This window comes from Hermetia illucens, chromosome 2 (assembly GCF_905115235.1).
Source record: "Hermetia illucens chromosome 2, iHerIll2.2.curated.20191125, whole genome shotgun sequence".
In the NCBI taxonomy this organism is placed as follows: Eukaryota; Metazoa; Arthropoda; class Insecta; order Diptera; family Stratiomyidae; genus Hermetia; species Hermetia illucens.
In genome coordinates, this window is record NC_051850.1 from 6,466,759 (window position 1) to 6,486,345 (window position 19,587).

Sequence of the window (19,587 nt, forward strand, 5' to 3'; positions counted from 1 at the left end):
AAGCAGCGGGATCACTCTCAAGACCATTCGACATCAACAACGGTCTACGACAAGTGGATGCGCTATCATGCGTCCTCTTTAACCTGGCCCTCGAGAAAGTGATACGTGATGCTGAGGTAAATGCAAGAGGTACGATCCTCTTCAAGTCCACCCAACTACTGGCCTATGCTGACGATATCGACATCATGGGAAGAACCACCCGAGATGTACAAACTGCCTTCATTAAGATCGAGCAGGCGGCGCGAGATCTTGGGCTGCACATCAATGAAGGCAAGACAAAATATATGGTGGCAACGTCAGCACCGAAGACGAATCAACCAACATCATCAAACGGCACTGGTCAAACGGGGAGAATAAGGATAGGAGAATACAACTTTAAGACCGTTGACAATTTCTCCTATCTAGGGTCGAAAATCACAACCGATAACAGCTACGATGATGAAATCCCCGCACGGTCAGCCAATAGAGCCTATTTCAGCTTACAAAGACTCTACCGCTCGAAACGTCTCACCATAGGGTCAAAGCTCTTACTGTACAAGACTATGATCTTGCCAGTCCTCATATATTCTTCGGAAACTTGGGTTTTAAGCAAGAAAAATTGCGAATTCTTGGCCGCCTTCGAGAGAAGAATCCTCCGAAGAATTTTTGGTCCCCTACATGAGGATGGACCACTCCGTAGCCTACACAATGACGAAATCGATGAGTGATACCATGACCATTCGGTTGTGGATAAAATCCGGCTTAATAGGTTACAGTGAGCGGGTCACTTAATCCGAATGGATGAGGATGATCCCATCCGGAAAGTCTATAAGGGCAATATCTATAGTAGAAAAAGAAGACGCAGCAGACCCTGCCTAAGATGGAGCGGTGGCATAGGCCAGAACGCCAGACAGCTTTTAGGGATACCGAATTGGTGGACCTCGCCGCAAAACCGGGATGTCTGGAGTTCCATATTAAGGTAGGCCTAGACCGGATACCGTTGCGCCGTTGATGATGATGACGAGTAGTATATCAATCCAGTTGATGTAAAGTTCCCAACAGATGCTGTTGAAACTTGGCCGACTAAACGAACCATTCCTGATATGGCTAGCACTGAAACATCGCTAATAATGAGGAAGCTGACAGCCTGGCTCGCTAGGCGTCTGGATCCACAATGGCGGGGGCACGAGCCGGTCTCTCTCAAGAGTAAAATTGCAAGGATTCACATAGCTAAGTGGAGAAATTTGAATTAATGACAACAGGCGAAAATCTTTGTGAAAGAAGCCGGGGCCGCTAGACTGGCATTTTTGTTGTACCTTAAGAAGTTTGACATGAAAACTCCAGTAAGATCCGGATTTGTCAAGAACTGCGGAACTGCGGAACTAGTCACGCCATATACGCTACGCGATTACTCATGTAGACGCACCATGAGAAGCATCGCCCTCTTCCGAATCTAGAGCTCAGCTAATGGAGAACTGGGTATTGAGGCACAATTACATATGAGGCCAGTCAAAATCTTTTACTAGAAAAATAAAAGGGTAGTCCTGCAATTTTGTTAGTCTTGTTGCCATTAAAGAGGAAGGGGCTTTGGAATACTGCAAGGTAATTTTACCAGATCCTACATCATATTTTGACATAAGTCTAGTCTTGTATATTAAGAAAAACCTCTGTTGACTAAAGAGTCTGTTCCGCCCAGCAAGGGGTTGCCAGATTGTTCCACCTTCCGCAAAAGATTCTGCTTCCTTGCGACCGTTTCGCTTTCTCTCGCAGTGCCTTCGTTTGCCGTTGGCTAGATGCCTCCCTGGATTCACGATGTTGGGGAGATGGATAGATTTGGGCTGAAATGGGTAAACTGTAGAAACGGCACTTATCTAACCTTTCGCAGTTTTAGTCTTGGGTTTCGGGTGATTAATATTGTAATCTAATCGATAAGTAATCTTTGATGTGCAAAAGATACAATCATAATCTATAAATTGTTTTGCATTCCAATGGGCCAAAGAGATAAACTGGCCCGACTCTTGGATGTAGGAGATCTACCTGTTCCATAATATGGCCCCCACCGAACAATCGCGATAGTGTACTTCTTATCATTCCGCCTCTTGACTGACTCTTCGGAATAAGATTATTATAAAGGATTAATTTCGTGGAACCACAATACTTTACCCCCAATCACCAGTTTCAATGGCCATCAAGCATAATGACGCAGACATACTTTGGGTTGGATTGATAAACGTGCAATCTTCGGATCTATAATACATTGAAACTTATCTCATGAAATTGATCAAAAATAATAAAAAATAAAAGATTTGGGAGTACTGGGGGGTTTTGCCACCAATTGTGTTGATTGTGAAAGCCCAAACGGCATATCACCTTTGAAACCATTTCTTTCGATATTTTGTAGGATCGGCAAAGCGTCAAATGGTCCGACTATTTTTTATTTTGTTAATACACGGTAGTGCAGATTTGATTTATTTATTGTTTAAGAAAATTAGATGTTAGATAGTTTTGACTGTCAGTCGTTAGCCAGCATTGATCGAATGCGTTTCGCATAAGTACACGTTAAACGGGTTAACGCTATTATTTTGCTATGGAAACAAATGGCTCAGTGGCTCCAACCAAACCTGCTAACAAACAGCAGGCTCCAGCGTCATTTAAGTCGCAACAACAACCGTCGCAGGCATTTCAGAGGAAAGAAGTGAGTACCACGACTTGGTGAAGCTGCCAGTCGCAATGACATCCTGCCGCAAAGCATTTCCCCTCCTGAGATAACAAACGTCCTTGCGAATCACTTCCTCGAAGCCCATAATTCCACCCTCCACATGCGTGACCAATGCTTGGAAATCGAAGTTAATACATCAATTGCTTCTCTTAAATCCACTTCACCATACTCCCAAACAAGCAACCAATCCGGTCTATTCCAGCATCCACTTTTTCCACCCAAATTCACTGGCTCTATCTCACCGATTAACTACGTTAAACTGAAAACAGTCGCAATGTTCATTCAGCAGAATAAAAACGAAAAGCCGTCTACTGTGCATGTTACTGGTAACATGAACTCTAGAAATTCAAGGTTTAGCGGGACCGGCTGACCGAGAGGCAGCTGATGGGCAGGGGAGATCATTTTTGACTGTTGAAATGAGTATGATTTGACAGTTGTGCTGTTCTCTGTGTCGACAAAACGATGAGGAGGATTGACCGCGTGAAATTACAGTTGGAAGTGAAGGAAGCAAGATTTAACTGAGAGATAACTTCACGAAGATGTTAAATTTCTGTAGTGGCAGATATTTATTTCGGATCGTTAAGTAGCGGTTAGGTCGTCATCCTTTGTGAAGTCGAACTCTCTGATCTATAGGAGTATCACAGTTGAAGCGGGAAATTAACTCCAAATTTAGAAACGGCCGACTAGGCCAATCGTAGTGTTTTGCGGTCGTTTTTTTAAGAGTTATTGTTCGTCCCGAAAATAAACAGAAGCATGGAAAGCAATGCTATTTATGCCTCCATGTGCGATTGAACCGTGTTTTTTTTTATTATTTTTCAGGTTTTAGCTAATGTTTTGGTTTAACTCATTAGGCCTACGCGAATGTGGTTATTTTCCAGATTCGGTGTGGACCGACGCTCTGGTATAGACAAAAAAGGACCTTCCACATTCCCGAGCCTGGCTAGCCCTGAGGCAAGCAAGCACTAGTCGACCAAGCGCTCCGACGGAGCTTCAGTATTTGCGGGCGGACCTTCACGATCAATTTCGCCAACTTTTTAGGTTTTGGGATGATGATCGTTTGACCATAGAAATTCCTTTAGTTCAGTACAAAGTTCCTATCAAACCAAATACTCTATGATTCCTCCCATGCGCCGCGCATCGATGTCGTGATGGCCAGATCGTGGTCAAAATCCTGGAAAGATTCAATCACGTCCCCATTCCCTAGTTTCCGAGCGTCTACGGATCGAAATCGATGAGGAATACTTCCTTCATATGAACCAGTTCCCGCAACTCCTTATTTCCTGTAACAGTGACAACCGACTGTTTGACAGAGAAGGTAGAGTAGTTCTCTATACCGGTCCCTATTCCCATTCTCAATATGTACCTCCAGTCAAACAAAACGGCTCCAAATATTCCTAATACACTTCCCTTCCTATTCCCAAAGCCTTCCCATCCCTTTAATCCCACCTCCTCAACCCTCCCATCTACAACGATTGGAGGTTTTTGGGTAATCTTTCCTCTTTCCTTCCTAACTACGGTACAAAAAACCCAATCAGATCTTATTAATTTAATTCCATAGCTGTAACCTTAGATAAAGTTAGCTGCTAAGGGGTAGGGTAGGTAGGAAGTGGGCTTTGTTGCGCCGTTTTGATGCCACAAACTCCAAAGACCGTGACTGTTGTTATGGGAGCAGGGAAGCAGAGTCCATCCGGCTCGAATCTTCAGAGCCAGCCCGTAGCATTCACGAAGGAAAGCAGCTCTCCCACCCTGCAGCTGGAAATCTCTCCCCAAAGAATGGTTTACCCAGTGTCCGCAGCCTGACTCTAGCCAGAGCTGGGCAATCGCAGAGAAAGTGCATGAAGGTTTCCCTTCCTTCTCCGCAGCTTCGGCAATGTGAATTGTAGGGTATGCCGAACCTAGCGGCATGGCCCCTATGGGCCAGCGCCCCGTGCAGACCGCCGTAACCTTGAATGCATTTGCACGCGTCTGGCACAGCAGCTCTCGTGATCGGGCTATGTTATAAGCGGGCCAAATTCTCCTCGACTTGGCACAGCTAGTAAGCCTTCGCCATCTTATGCCCGCGGCTGCTAGGTAGTGCGAGTAGACTCGGCCCCCGACAGCCGCCAGCGGAACATCGACCGTATTCGCCGAGGGACTGCCAAGAGCAGAGCCCGCTCATTCCCCTCTATGTTCCTATGCTGGGAACCCAGAGGAGAGTGACCTTGAGCGTGCCGCCCAGATGATTGAGCGCGTTTCTGCACTGCCCCACCAGCCGAGAAGATGTCGTCGTTGAGTACAAGACCTTGATGGCCGCTTGGCTGTCGGTCAAAATGGCTATGTTCCGCTTGGGGCTCGAATCAGGCTCCAGTCATCGACAGAGTTCCAATATCGCCAGTACTTCCTACCCTGGTTGGAAGGTCCACAGCAAAGTTTCTCGTGAAATTCAGCTTGCGTGTCACATAGTCCGTGGGGGATGCCAGATTTCTCGAGGTATTTCATCTAGGATGTTGCTGTGGTCGTAAGACTTCGCTGTCCAGCATCCGGACTCGCGTAGTCTGACGGCACTGCACGCTGCAACATATTTGATGTGGAGGTCTAGGGGGAGGAGATGCAGGAGTACTAAGGGGTATTAGGTTAAGTACTTTTTTCAATTTGTTGTGTCCACTATTTATAAATAAAAATGTTGTTTCCATGATTTTGATTGTTTCAGGACGTTCAACTGAAAACATCCGTTTGAAGTATCTTCTAGTTGCTAACTGCATCTGTTACTAGTCAATCGCTTGATACCCCCTCGCCACATTACATGAAAGTATCGATAGTCTTTTCTCATTCCTATCTCTAGTTGAGATACTTTTATTTGTAGTTTTCCCACACAAGCTAGAATACATACGTACATACAACATTACTAACTTTATCATTTCAAATGAAGGTCAGTTTAATTAACCGATAAAGTGCAAACTGACCCCTTTTGGGCCTTCAAAACTTTTAATTGCTTATTAGACACGGAGAAAAACCATCGCCAGATTAAACGAGAACATCTAATTTGGCTAAATAATTATAAAACCGTGTATTCATGTCACGTATAGATGTATCTGTGCGAGGAGAAAATCAGATGCACATGTAAAATTCGAAAGCTGGTGAATTGTAAATATTCAGTGAGGCTGGGTTCCAGCATTATCACTCGCGGTATCCGAATATGAAGTGAACTCCGGGCTCAATTGTCGATGTCACCGCCTTTATAGATGTAAATTATATTCTTTGTGAATATGTATGTACATACTGATTATAGGGTGTGTGTTTCTAGAATGGAAAACTCTTGATTTTCCGCTGCTTACTAGTAATGTGGTTGAAGGGAGTTTTCCCATGGGCCCTGTGGCGCAATGGATAACGCGTCTGACTACGGATCAGAAGAGTCCAGGTTCGACTCCTGGCAGGGTCGTGGAGTTTCGTTTTTTAAAATAAATTTTATAAAATATATTTATTGATATTTCAATGAAAATACCAACTGTAAATGTTTTCACAAAATCAATAAGAAATTCTGACCTTGATAAAATTTTTTAATGTAACTAATAACGTGATCATATAATAGATAACATAATATTTGGGACGGTATTTCAATAAAGTATATTCAGGGACGACCTTGGAAATAAATATAGATTGGGAGAAGTGGAATTTTTTTAAGATTAACGATTTTAAGTTTAAGGCTCTGGAAAGTCACAAGTAAAAATCAACTAAATCAATTTATTTATTGATCGATCTATGTACTTAACAACAAATAGATAAGAGCTAATTGGCTGATAGATTGGCTCCTTTGTATGTCAATCATTCACTTAATCATCATAATTTCACTTTCATTGCCGTGAAAAATATTTAAGATAGCCAATCATAGTGTTTGGGAGTGACGTAAGGTCCATATTATGCAGTGATTCTCACTAATTGTCTTGATAATATAAAAAAAAAATCTTTTTTAATTCAACTCATAAATATTACAACATTTTGATAACCAGTGTGTAGAAAAGGTGTTAGCCATATATACATTACTGGAAGCTTCCAGCTGCACAGAGGTAAGTACATATTCAGCGTAAAATGCTTGGAATACGACAAAATTTAAATGAAATAACCAAACTAAAAATCTATCATGGAAAAAACCCTTTTTGCTCAAATTTATTTAACTTCTCCTAACGACCTTGAACCTTTTCAAAACAACTTTCGCATAAGAGTTTGGCTTTATTCAATATCTTGGGAAACAACTTTTCTGTTATGCCCCGAAAGCGTGTATAATGTCCGCGGCCTACCAATAAGCCAATTTGACCAAATAAACTGTCAATAATGTCTAATAGTCTCTTTATCCTCACATTTTTTCTTCGACTGTAGTTCCCCAATTATCATTCTTTCTTTCCCAATCTGCATCCCGTCCTTCATTTAAATACAACACTTAACACTTCAACTAATTAAATTTTCTTATATTTTAAACAATCAAACAACCGGTCCCTTTCCCTTAAATTTCATAGTTCAATTTCACTTACATCATTTCAAATTCTGTTTTTAATAAAATTACTTGTATTGCATATTATTGAGTGCAGACAGGCGAGGGCAAAGACCTGCCGCACACTTTAGCAACAGTGTATGTTGCTGTTGACGCTGAACGGGCATAGACTTTTAAGTCTAAGACTGGAACGAAATTAGCGAGACCGAGACCGGCTAATCGATGGATAGCTGATGAGCTGGACCGGCGGTCGTCATTTGATAAGCGAGTCTAGTGAGTGCATTGCAGAGAAAGTGCGCTGTGTGAAAACTTGTAATTCTGCGAAAATACATCCGTGAGTAAAAAGAAGTGAAAACTTTCATATTCATGCGGTCAATGCGGGAAACAGATCGGATCCAAATTTCTGAGACCCTATCTAAGGTGAACATACATTCTGTGGAAAATATGCCACATTGGTTGGTTTAGAACCCGGTACCATGGATTTAGTGCATAGCCTGAATGCGCAACAGGAAACGTTCGTCTGCTTATGCTTGTATTTGCTGTGCTGCTCGCTTCCAAGACAATCTGCCCTTGGCTCCGTCCAGGGCCAGTACAGGTATGAGCTCGACGGAACCATTTATTCATAAATAATCCACCCACACTCATTCCACTTCTTACAGCCAGAAGTAGTGCGACCTAGGTAGTTCCGCATGGATCGCAGAAGAAATCACAGTAGCGGAAGGACTCGCGAGGAACAGTTTAGTCTGGCAAACCCCATACAACTGTGTTGCTAGATAGACTCTTTCGCGTCCATTAACAGCCGGGATACACTTTGCCCTGACCCTTTTTTTGACATGTGTCCTGCTGAATTCACATTTTCAATGAATTCCTTGGAGAAGTGGAAAAACAAGAAAAAGAAAGAAATATTGACGTATCTTCCGGGCTGTAACCCCAGCGATTCAGATTGAAATCTCCAAGTTGGAGTATTAACAAGTGTGTGAATCCTTGACTTATTATTTTTTTCTTCTGCTTATTGAACACTTTTCACTCTTTGGTTTTAATTGGTTTTTCATACACGTCACATCGAACAAATTTATGCGAGCTTTTCCGAAAAAGTTCACCGCCTTGTAGGACGAGATTAGAAGTTGGAGGAGACGTTATCGCCAGGACTCTCGAATGGGGTATTCCTCAAGCAGATTCTCGAGCCACACAGATTTTAGGGATGGCTACCAGGATAGCACTTATTGTCCTAAATACCGGTAGCACTCCAACATTGCACCAACCTGGTTGCGAGAGCACGATCCCTCTGACATAACTTTTGTTACGGAGTCCTTAATGTCAGCAGTCCAATTATGGTGCTGGAAGATTTCACGGCCAGTGATCATCAGTACATTTCCTTCGAAGTGAAAAAGCGCTCTTCCCAATGTTCTGCGGCCCGGAAACCACCGACCGGGTGAAACATCGGGAAAATCGACGTGAAAATATTTGCGGAAGCACTTTCAAGAGGAGTAAATCAGCGACAAGATACAAGTGCAGACAGAAAAACTGCAACTGAATCGCTAGTGCATTCAAAAATCAGATTTATTACCGCAGCTTGTAATGCATCGGCTCTCACAAACGAGCTCCCGAAAAATGACCCGCGTGCTGAAATCGCACGTCTACGAAGAAATTGTTCCCGACGTCCACAGATTGCTCAGCGCGTAAGAGGCCAAGACGAGGTGACGCTTCGAATCGCAGAGTATAAGACTGGGAAAAAAAACTCCGCCACGAAATCAACAGAGAGCATGGAGCCTTGGGTATAAGTGTCCATCCATCGCCCTGTTTGATGGAAGCAGCGAAGATGGAAGAAATCGTACTGGCTGTTTTTACTGGCCACCCCATTCGAACTGATGCTGTCGATGAAGGAGTGTGTACTGAGGAACGCCCACTCGTCACTGCAAAGGAACTAGAGAAGGTGATCCTATCTATGAAGGACCAAAAAACACCAGGACCTGATGGAATTCCTAGTGAAGTATTGAGACTGGTGTGTAAATACAAGTCGGACTTGCTACTCGGTGCATTCAACACATGCGGGACGGTTCAGGGATCTTTGGAATGCCTTTTACGATAGCCTTCTCCGACTCGAGATCCCTCATGAATCGCATCTGATCGGATACACGGACTATGTTGCGGTACTAGTTACTCTACGCAGGGTTGAGCAAGCTCAGCGCACACTGGGAATGGGTAAGCAGATGGATGATTGAGCATGGATTGTCCCTCGCTCTGAAGAAAACTAAAATCGTTGTGCTGACCAAGGAGAGAGTTCCCACGTTCCTCCCTATTCAAGTTGGTGAAACCATGGTTTTGTTGAAGCCGGCGGTTAAATACCTGGGCATCATGACAGAGACGTAGATGAACTCCTTGGAGCAAATTCGCAACACCGCTAAATGTTTGCGATTTGCCGGCTGATGTCCAACTTCGAAGGCGTCGCTTGCTGATGAGCGCTTTTCAGTCCGTCTTCCTTTACGGTTTCGAAATATGGACTGACCCAGCGCAAGTACAAAGGCGAGAGGCTCTGCGCGTTGCGTCTGCCCATCGTACTGTTTCGGAGTGACCTGTCATTGTAATAACGAGAGTTATTCCGCTGGCTCTCGATGCTGCCAAGGGGAGGCTTATATACCTTAGAAAAGGCGAATGAATTAGGGAAGCTGTCGCTTGTGAAGACAGAGCTCGTACTCTCTGCACATGGCAACAATCATGGAAAAGAGAATCGAAAGCACGGTGAGGTTAACTATTACCTAAACCAGCTGCTCAGCCGAGACGGGTATTTCCAATCTTACCTGCACACAATCAAGGAATCACGGTTACCCGACTGTATTTATTGTAAGGGCGTGATGGTTGCCTGCTACACTTTTTTCACCTTTTGATTGAAGGATGTCCCCGGAAACCATAATTGAGGCTACGCTGCGCTGATTGGCACTTTACACTCAAGGCATTCTTAAGATGAAAAAGACGAGGAAGGTAGCTGAAACTTCCTGAATCAACAGGGTTTTGCTCCTATACTGAATCGGCCTTACCTGAGGTAATGTGTCAAAAGGTTCCGAGTCAGAGTCCTGGATTCTCCAGGGAAGTGTTTTAGCCGCTAGTCTGCTGAGGCAGGAGTCTGGCACTTTATGGGTAAATGGATTTCACCTCCCTACTCCGAAAAAGGTGGGAGAGCGGGAATGGTAGCCGGCAGTAATGTGACAAACAGTCCCAGAAAAGTTCTCTGATGACCGGAAGGGACTTAGTTAGTAGTTCGGCGGTGCATAAATACATTCACCTAATCTACTCTCCAACCATGCCCACCATGAATTCCAATCGACCTGTTTCAATAACTGCCAATCATCATTCTAATCAGGTAATGTGTGTTCACATATATCGACTTTCAAATATTACATGCAATTCCTGGAAGGCAGTTACTGAACCAGAAAGATGACATGAAGCCAAAGGGAAGAAGATATCAGAGGTAACACAATGAAGTCTGGTATACCCAGGCAATGGTTGAGTAATTTACGACCTCAATTGATTTTCTCGTCACTTTGATTTCCAATTAAACTTTCTTCTGTTCGATACTGTTGGCTCATCAGATACAAACCTTCGTTAAAGAAAATGCGCATTAAATATTGTTTTATTCGATAAAAAATTAAAACAATTCGTCATGTTATGCCTGTTTAGATACAAATATCTGTCTATCCGTACTTGCTCTATGTACAACCTTGACTGTTTCCCATACTATTAACCATTTTTAACCCAACATTAATGTAATTTTCTCCATATAACTCGGTTTTTGCTTTTTTCGTCAATATAATGTGAATAGCGAATTAATTGAAAATATCTATTGTGTTCGTCAAAGTATCAATTTAGTATTTGTACGTTTTATATGTCATGGATTCCATGAATTTAACAATATTGCCGAGTGGTAAAAGACAAACACTTGGAGGCGGGGGAGGGAACTTAATTGAGGTATTGTTTAGTATTTCGTAATCTGGGGCCCACATGAATAAAATAAGAAGGTTGACAAGCGTAGTCGACTAATTGTGCGACGAGATGAGGTCATAGTAATTCTGATTTCAACATATTTGGAAAATTACAAATGACCTGAATAGGTTGGATACAGTTGGGTTTAATCGATTTGACATACTTCGTTTTTAGTTGAGGAGGAACGGAAAGAGTTTGGTTTACTCAATTGCCTTGAAATATCAACTTAAGAAATAAGCAGATATCTGAAATGCTGGTAGGGGGAATATGTTTTCCAAATAGTTTGCTACTTCATATGAGAAGATTCTTCAATAAAATATCTTAAGGGTGTGAATTCTGACTACCACAATCAGAACTCCCAGATACCCCACGCTTGCGTCAAGATCTTCCAGTTGATTACACCTAAAATGTTCTTGGCATTTTAGTACATGTCCTCATCTTACGGCAAGCCAAACCTTCCCCGCTTTACTAGCCCCTATAGGGAAAGGGTGAGATTCCCCCGGACTCAGAGTTTTCTCGGAAGCTTGAATAGAAATTTCAATGCAAAAAAGGGATAATCTGTGGCCTAGATCATGTTCACCCTTGCGCCGTATAACCTTCACCTCGGACCCAGTTCACCTAATTTTCATCCCGAGATTTCCACTCTACGCCTCTGCCTAGAGTCTTTCCGAGCAGAGTCTTCCGCGTCCATTTGGACTAAGTGACCTTCTCTTCTACTAATACAAAGACTCAATAACTCTTGAGAATGATGCATGCATGTACACCACAGAAAATTCTCTTACCTGTATGCTGAGAAGAAAAAGAAAAAGTGTTTTAAAATGTGATTAAATTTTTACTCGCAACCTCTCACTTCTAAAAAGATGTAAATCCACAAGTTCAACTTCCGCAAAGCCAATTTTGACGGTCTGAACTCAGTTTTAGCGTCTTTCAACTGGGTACATACAATCTCTCCCTTTTATCAGTCTCGCTAACTCAGCTGCCAACTCCCCACAACAATCCTGCGACCTTCTCTGCACCTACTTCTCTTCCGTGTTTTCTCCCTCGAGCTCTCCACCCTCTATACTTCTCATAACTGCAGACTGCTCCGAATCTCTGCCATTGGTAATCTTGACCCAAATGGCGGACCCAGCCTCGACGCGGTTCTTAACCTCTTCCTACTTCCTAGTAGAAAACTCATTTCCCTCCCCCTGAGTATAATCTACAACAAAATTCTAGATGAATGCTACTTTCCCCGTCCCTGGAAAGAGGTCCTTATCATCCCTATCCTCAAGAGCGGAGACCTTTCTCTTGCTGTGAACTACCGCCCCATTTCTCTTCTCTCCTCTTGCTCCAAAATCCTAGAAAGATACGTCAACGCCTGGTTGACCGCGCACTTCGGTCACCTCCTTGTCAAAGAGCAGCATGGTTTCGTGAAACATAAATCTACGGCTTCAAACCTTCTGGCCTTTAATACCGTTGACCATAACATTCTCCTCTCTAAACTTCCATTACTAGACTTCCCTCCCTCAGTCATCTCCTGGCTTTCCTCCTACCTCTCATACCGTTCATGCAAAGTTTCTTTTCATGGTTACTCATCTCGTTCCTTCTCCTGATATTCCCCAAGGCTCTATTCTTGGCCCGCTACTCTCCCTATTTTTTATCAATGACCTCGCCTGCCCGTATTTGCTTTACGCAGACGACTTTAAATTATTTGCCTCTGTTTCGTATCCGTTGGACTGTGCTCTCTTACAGTCCAACCTTGATAATTTAGTCCGTTGATGTTCGATCAACAAGCTAACACTGAATGTCAACAAATGTCACTGGATGTGCTATTCGCTTAAACCCGCCCCAACATCCTTTTTCTTATCTCTCAGTGGAAAATCCCTTTCACTACTGACCTCCTTCCAAGACCTGGGTGTAATATTCGACGACAAACTTCGTTTCAATTCCCACTTCGTTGACATCATCAATAGAGCTTCCAAAATGTCTGATTTTATCCTACGTTCCTCCTCCGACTTTACCCCAATCCAGCCCTCCTTAACACTCCCTCAATTCCCTTGTCAGAAACATTCTTGAATATTGCTGTGTAGTCTGCTTCCCCTTCCGAATTCGTGACACTGCCGCGCTCTTGAAGTTGTACAACGGAAATTCACCCGGACCCTCTTTTACAAAAAGAACCTTCCACGGGTTGATAATCCGTCACGACTCTGCACCCTTAATCTCCCCTCCCTACAGCAACGCCGTATGATATGTGTACTCTTTTCAAACTCTGCAATTTTCTGATGGACTGCTCCGCCAACTCGGATATCACTTTCCGTTTCGTCTCGTCTCATAAAACAGGTAGTGCGGACATTTTTGATGTACCCTTCGAGATTTACTTCCACGCTCCGATACCGAGGCTATGCCGGTCCTACAACGTCCTACAGCTAGGGTCAACCAATGACTTGGTTTATGCTATGTACTAACCGACCGAGAATACTGGTGAACCATTTTTTCCAGAAATTCTGCACCCGATCCAGACCAGGACTCCTCAAATTCTTCCAACTGTTTATGGATCGTCAAAGTTTCTCTTCGGTAACATCCGCAAAATTCATGCCCGACGTAACATTACTGGTGCCTTCGGCGGTAATCTTAAATTCCACCCCAATATTCTGCTGGGCGGATAACCCTCAAAATCCACCTCAATATTCTTTCATTTCCGTTACGGACGCTCAGTTGGGATTCGTTGGTCGATTTGAGAAAGTTCCGCTGGTTCCTCTGATACGTTCCATTCTGAACACGTCTGAAGTCACTTTCGCTATATCGTCCCAACCGACAGCATACAACAGAAAGTTCATGCCTGAATGTGTCCAGAACTGCAATTACACGTATCTGACCGACAATGGCCTAGTTCCGGTGAATCCTCTGCACTTTATTCTTCCTGATTCTGCGAGTTGTCACCATCTCGTCAAATGGCGGATTTTACCTAATCATAGCACTTAGTGCCAAGCATTTAGGCTCGGACAATCCTATCTACTTTAAAGATAAAGGGACGCTCGTGGTGGTGGCCGGTGGTAGGTTAGTGGGAAAATCCGTCATGAACTCCCCGCAACATCTGGCGCATATGCAGAATGGTGTACTTCCCAGCACACCAAGGGAAGCGGGGGGAATTTAGGTTCTCCTTCTTCACCACGTATTTCTGTTCAACCCTGTTATTACGAAGGAGAGCAACATCAGTCATATACGAAGACCGACCCGTCTTGTCAACTAACAGTATGTCAGGCTTGTTGTGTGAAATGTGGCGATCAGTTAGAACTTGCCGGTCCCAGTACATGCATGGTTTTTTCAGATCATCTTACATACAGCATTATGCCTGGTGATGCACTGCACCCAGTGTAAACCAATGCAGCTAGAAATGAGATGAACCAACGTCTTTAACGCCGAACCACATATTCTGCACAAGCCGTTCTCCAGCCGATCTGTCATTATGAGCTATTAGTAACCTCCGGTAGCAACAACGCCATCCTGAATGGCACACATGAATCCCACCGTCTCAGCAAAGAGCCCCTCAGCACACAGCCATCTGTTCGACAAGACAAATCGACAAATGGCTGCCAAAGACAGTTCACGCGTTTACCGTGCATTGCCTTCGACTTCCATTCATCGATTTGCTCTTGATCCGACTTCTCCCCCAATCACAGGATTGAAAAATCGGTCCTTCAAGTTAAGTGGAGTTAGTCCACATGCCTTACAGACAGCCGAATACAAGGGACTTGCCTGCTCTTTGCTGTAAAAATAAGCCTGCAGCGATGATGTGTGCCGTCACGTCTGCCAGGGTCCTACCTCTGATGTCACGAGGCAGGTTCATTCGCTCCACGGCAGAGTTTGGATGATACATCCGGAATTTGGACATAGTAGTCCGTATCCGCCGCTGGACGTTTTCCACTTTGGTCTTCGTCTACGCCAATATTTTGAATGCGCTTATTTTATTTTCGTCCCCGAGTGATGCGATTTCAGAACCAGTTTTACACGTAGCAGGAATTCGAACAACAGAGCATTCTTCAGATCACCAACTCGAGCATGGGTTCCTATGGAGGCCACCAATGCTATGTGCGGCATGCGGCTTGTGATGACCTGTATGGATGGCTTGGATCCTATATTGGACACTTGTCTAATCCAAAATCCCATTCGAATATCACGGCTAAACATGTCTATTATTCGCAACAGACTTCTAAGGTGATCGTCAGTACCAGCATACAACTTGATATCATCTAACTCCATTAAGTATGTTAGTGCCCACTTGGCACGTAGGCCATATTTGATTGCAAAACCATGACCTTTAGTATCACTCAGTAGTCATGAAAAGAGTTCAATGCCATGCAAAACCAAATTGGACTCCACGAATCTCTCTGGAAGATGCCTCTCCGTATATGGATAGGCTATGAGGTGTTGGCACCCTCAGATAAACACACTGAGACATTGGTATGCCACCCTTTCATAACTGTCGCCAAAAACTTTTTTAGTTTTGGATGCAATATAGACGTAGGACTTTGATTAGCTAGGTATGCGGGACGCTGTCGAAAGTTTTGGCATAATTGTAAAGTCGATAATGAGTTGCTTTTTGCAACCCCTTGAGCCAACTCGGTAGTCTTTCTGTTCCTTGAAGAGAATGTTGTTAGTCTCAAGGTTCGCATTGAAGTTAAGGACTCCCTTCTTTTCTGCTCCTCCTTAACCCCGCAAAACTCTTCCTTTAAAGGAAACTTCGAACTTCTTCCTTTAAATGGAACTTCGAAGCCCGCATTTCATCTCACATCTAAGGCAGGAGGAGCATTGATCGAGGATATGATTCGTGGTGGATCCTCCCTTTCGATTGCGATACTCGAGTCTGGAGTTTCACGACTCCATGCATGTGGTCGAGCCATAATTTTCTCTTTGACTTTTCCGATTTAGCTCGCGTATTGGTCATTTGGTAGGCTCGTGTGAATCCTCTTTTTGTTTATTTTTCAGGATCCACACGTGGGTTAAAGTACACGTGATTTTCTGTAAAACGACATGTGGAGGATCGAAGTGTTTGAAGGAATATCGCCCCCCCCCATATTTGCGAGCCTCGCTAGTAGAGACACATTCAAGCACAGCAAAGATAAATTGAAAGAGCTGTTTCTGACAAAGGGTACCAGAATAAATTTCTGTGCAGTACGCTACCGCTTCTGAAGATTTACCTGTGCCCTGGTAAGAAACCGTAAAACCGTCTTTGCCTAATAATATTATAACTTCAAGTAAAAAGTTGGATAAAAGTCTTATCCGGAGGTTTCTAAGATTTTTAAGATCAGTTTGGAAGAAGGAGACGTTCCTTGATATAAAATAAAATCGAATCATTATTAAGATTTTAAAGAAAAAGGAAACTGCCGAAGAATAGCGATACCACAATTGTCTGGTTGTGGAAAAAATCCGTAGGCGGGTGACCTAGTCCTTTTGGGCGAGGATGATTCAGCATAAAAAGTCTATAAGGGCAATATCTATGAGAGGGAAAGAAGACGTGGCAGACCCTTCCTCGAATGGAGCGATTGTGCAGACCAGAACACCAACACATTAAGGCCTTGTATTCAGCGACGACATCCTGCAGCCTGATGGGGCAGTGCAGAAACGCGCTGAATAGTCTGTTCGGCATGCTCAAGGTCACCCTGTCATAGGAACATAGACAGGAATGAGCGGGCTTACGAATTGGCCAGGAAGCACTCTATTCTTGGTAGTTCTTCGGCGGTTACAGTTGGTGTCTCGCTTGCGACTGTCAAGGGCGGAATCTACTCACACTAATTAGCAGCCTTGGACCTCAGATGGCGAAGGCTCACCACCTGTGGCCCGCTTATACCAAAATCTGATCACGAGAGCCCCTGTGCCAGACGCGCGCAAATGGATACAAGATTAGGGTGGTCTGGCGAGGCACTAACCCATATGGAACCGCCAGACTCGAAATACCCTACAATTGGCATTGCCGAAGCTGCGGAGAAGAGGGCGAAACCAGTAGGCACTTCCTTTCCGATTGCCCAGCTATGTCTAGAGTCAGGCTAAGGACACTAGGTAAATCATTCTTTGGGGACCCCAGAGAGATTTCTAGTGCAGGGTGGGAGAGCTGCTCTCCGTCGTCAATGCTACGGGTTGACCCTGAAGATCTAAGCCAACTAAACTCAGACTCAGCCTTCCAACTCCAATAACAGCAATCACGGTCTTAGGAATTTCTGGTACGAACCGGAAAGGATATATTGCGATATATTGGGGCTGTTGGGTGAGTATTTTGCTAGACCTTTGTGAAACGAAATAGATATGCAAAGTTCCGGGAACGAATGTATTATAAAATCTGAGAGTAACGTTAAAAATTTACTTAAGAAGCCACGAAGATAAAGTTTTATTGGTCAGCATTCAAATCCTAAATATTCGACATGCTGAACTAAATAAAAGATTTCTCAAAAAGTTGAAACTAGGTCTTGGTTGCGTTAATTTGAATTGACACCGCATGAAATAAAGTTAATATTCTGTACGTCCCATTGTACCGTATTTTTTACATTCCATAGTAACAGAGAAGGTCTCAGTTACATACAATCTACACTTACATCTACCAACTATGTATAGATACTTTTCGAACACATCACTTCAATGGAAGATACAAATATCTTGTATCTAACTACGACGAAAATGTGTAGGCGTAATGGGTAGAGCGGAGAAGGCCCATGGTTTCTTCAAGTATACTTCCGGCATTCTTTCATTGCACATTTGCGTCACATTTATTTGAAACGTTCGCTTTACTGTGCGCAATAAAAGTATGTATATAAGAGTGTAATATTATGTACACGAACCTTCCCCGTGGTTTCCGCATACCTTCCGTAAGAATGGCAATTGTACACAATCGCATAAATATTTGCATTGAGCAAGTTGAATTTTGCTATTAAAAATAATATAAAAAGTTTGTTTTGCAAAATATTAAATTTCAGAGAGAAAACTTTGGATATTTATTTTTTTATTCTGTTTCTTTTCATTTATGACCGTGGATATGAATATTTAGCACAAGGTGACATCAAAGCGTCCATTCCGAATTGCAAGTAACAAAAATCTAGTATTGGCGACACAATTTTTTTTGGCGTCAGATCTCTATCAGATAAACTCAATTTTCGATAATGAGAAGTCAACCAATCTGCCTTTGTGCTCATCCATTGTCTGTGGAAGTATTTCAACGTTTACACAGTTATACTACGTATATATGATGGAATGTCAACCCAAATCACGTATTTCGTCAGACATTCCATCTTCATTACTAGAAATAATTAAAAATAGTAAATTCTGAAAACTAACAGTTTCAAGATATAGTAACAGATGTTCGTAATCAGTAACAAAATCTACAAATTAGTATTTCATCAATTAGATCCTTATAATTTAGTTGAGTTTCGATATCGAAGGCCGAAGAGAGTGTAATTCATAGAATCTCTCCCGCCCAACCATTTTCCCGTGTATCATCACTCAAAAGAACTATATACAATGCCTCAACTGTTCACCTAGTTAGCCGTATTGCCAACAACAGCACAACAACAATGAGAAAAAAACCCAGAAAATATAGTTAGGCAAATATTCGATTGGGAAAATTTTTAGAATTAAAATAGCAGCTTGAAAATTAGAAAAAAAGGATTTTGGTTAATTCTATAATAATTTCTTATAATTTTTAATTTCCTACGCTATTAATAATAACAAAAAATATGGTTCTGCGACTACATTTCAAAAGAATTTCTGATAAGATTAATTATACACATGTATTTATTTAAATAAAGATTAGAAAACGAAAAAATCATTTATTTTAGGTTGCCAGGTTTGGCAGACCCGGTTTTGTCCCTAACATTTTGTATGGCAATAATTTTGGATTCTGATATATATTTCTGCTTGATAGATTTAATTTTCTCTGCATGTTAAATTCCAGATCTTTTGAATCACATTTAACTTTTGGTCCCTCCAGTTTTCGACTGGAGTTCAACCAAACTCAGCCGTTTGCCACAAACGCAGACTTGATGCTCTGAATAATGCCGTTTTTTTTGCAGGACGAAGCGGATCCTGATACAGCATTAATTTCATTCGAGGACGATTGAATGGGACATGTCTCGTCCAGACTGTAAAGGAATACGGACTCTGGAGCCAGGCTAACGTTCCTGCACCTAAGATGCGACGAAAATATCATCGGAGTAAACTTTGCGTCGGAATGACTGATCCTGTCGGTGGACGGGTGGCGAGCTCTGGAAGACTTATCTCCAAATGACGGTCAATTCATCCCATTCCAATTTGCTGACGCTCTTTATCTGCGTTCACCAGACTGGCGCTCTCCCTGCGCGTGGAGTATTGTAAAGATGGACATCGTTGAAAATCTTGGAACAGACAGAGCTGCGCTGGATCGGGAGGTTGTATGGTGTAGCTGACATTGTCGTAAATTCAGTGATGAATCTGATAACGGTGG

At 42.9% G+C, this 19,587-nt stretch overlaps 1 protein-coding gene and 1 non-coding gene across 2 annotated transcripts in view; one reads left to right on the plus strand and one right to left on the minus strand.

Annotated features, from left to right (window-relative positions):
* Positions 1-19,587, minus strand: part of LOC119647893 — a 68,393-nt gene that overhangs the window by 11,357 nt on the left and 37,449 nt on the right. The window lies entirely within an intron of this gene.
* Trnar-acg lies at positions 6,044-6,116 on the plus strand. Its single transcript has one exon. It is a non-coding gene; the product is annotated as a tRNA-Arg (tRNA).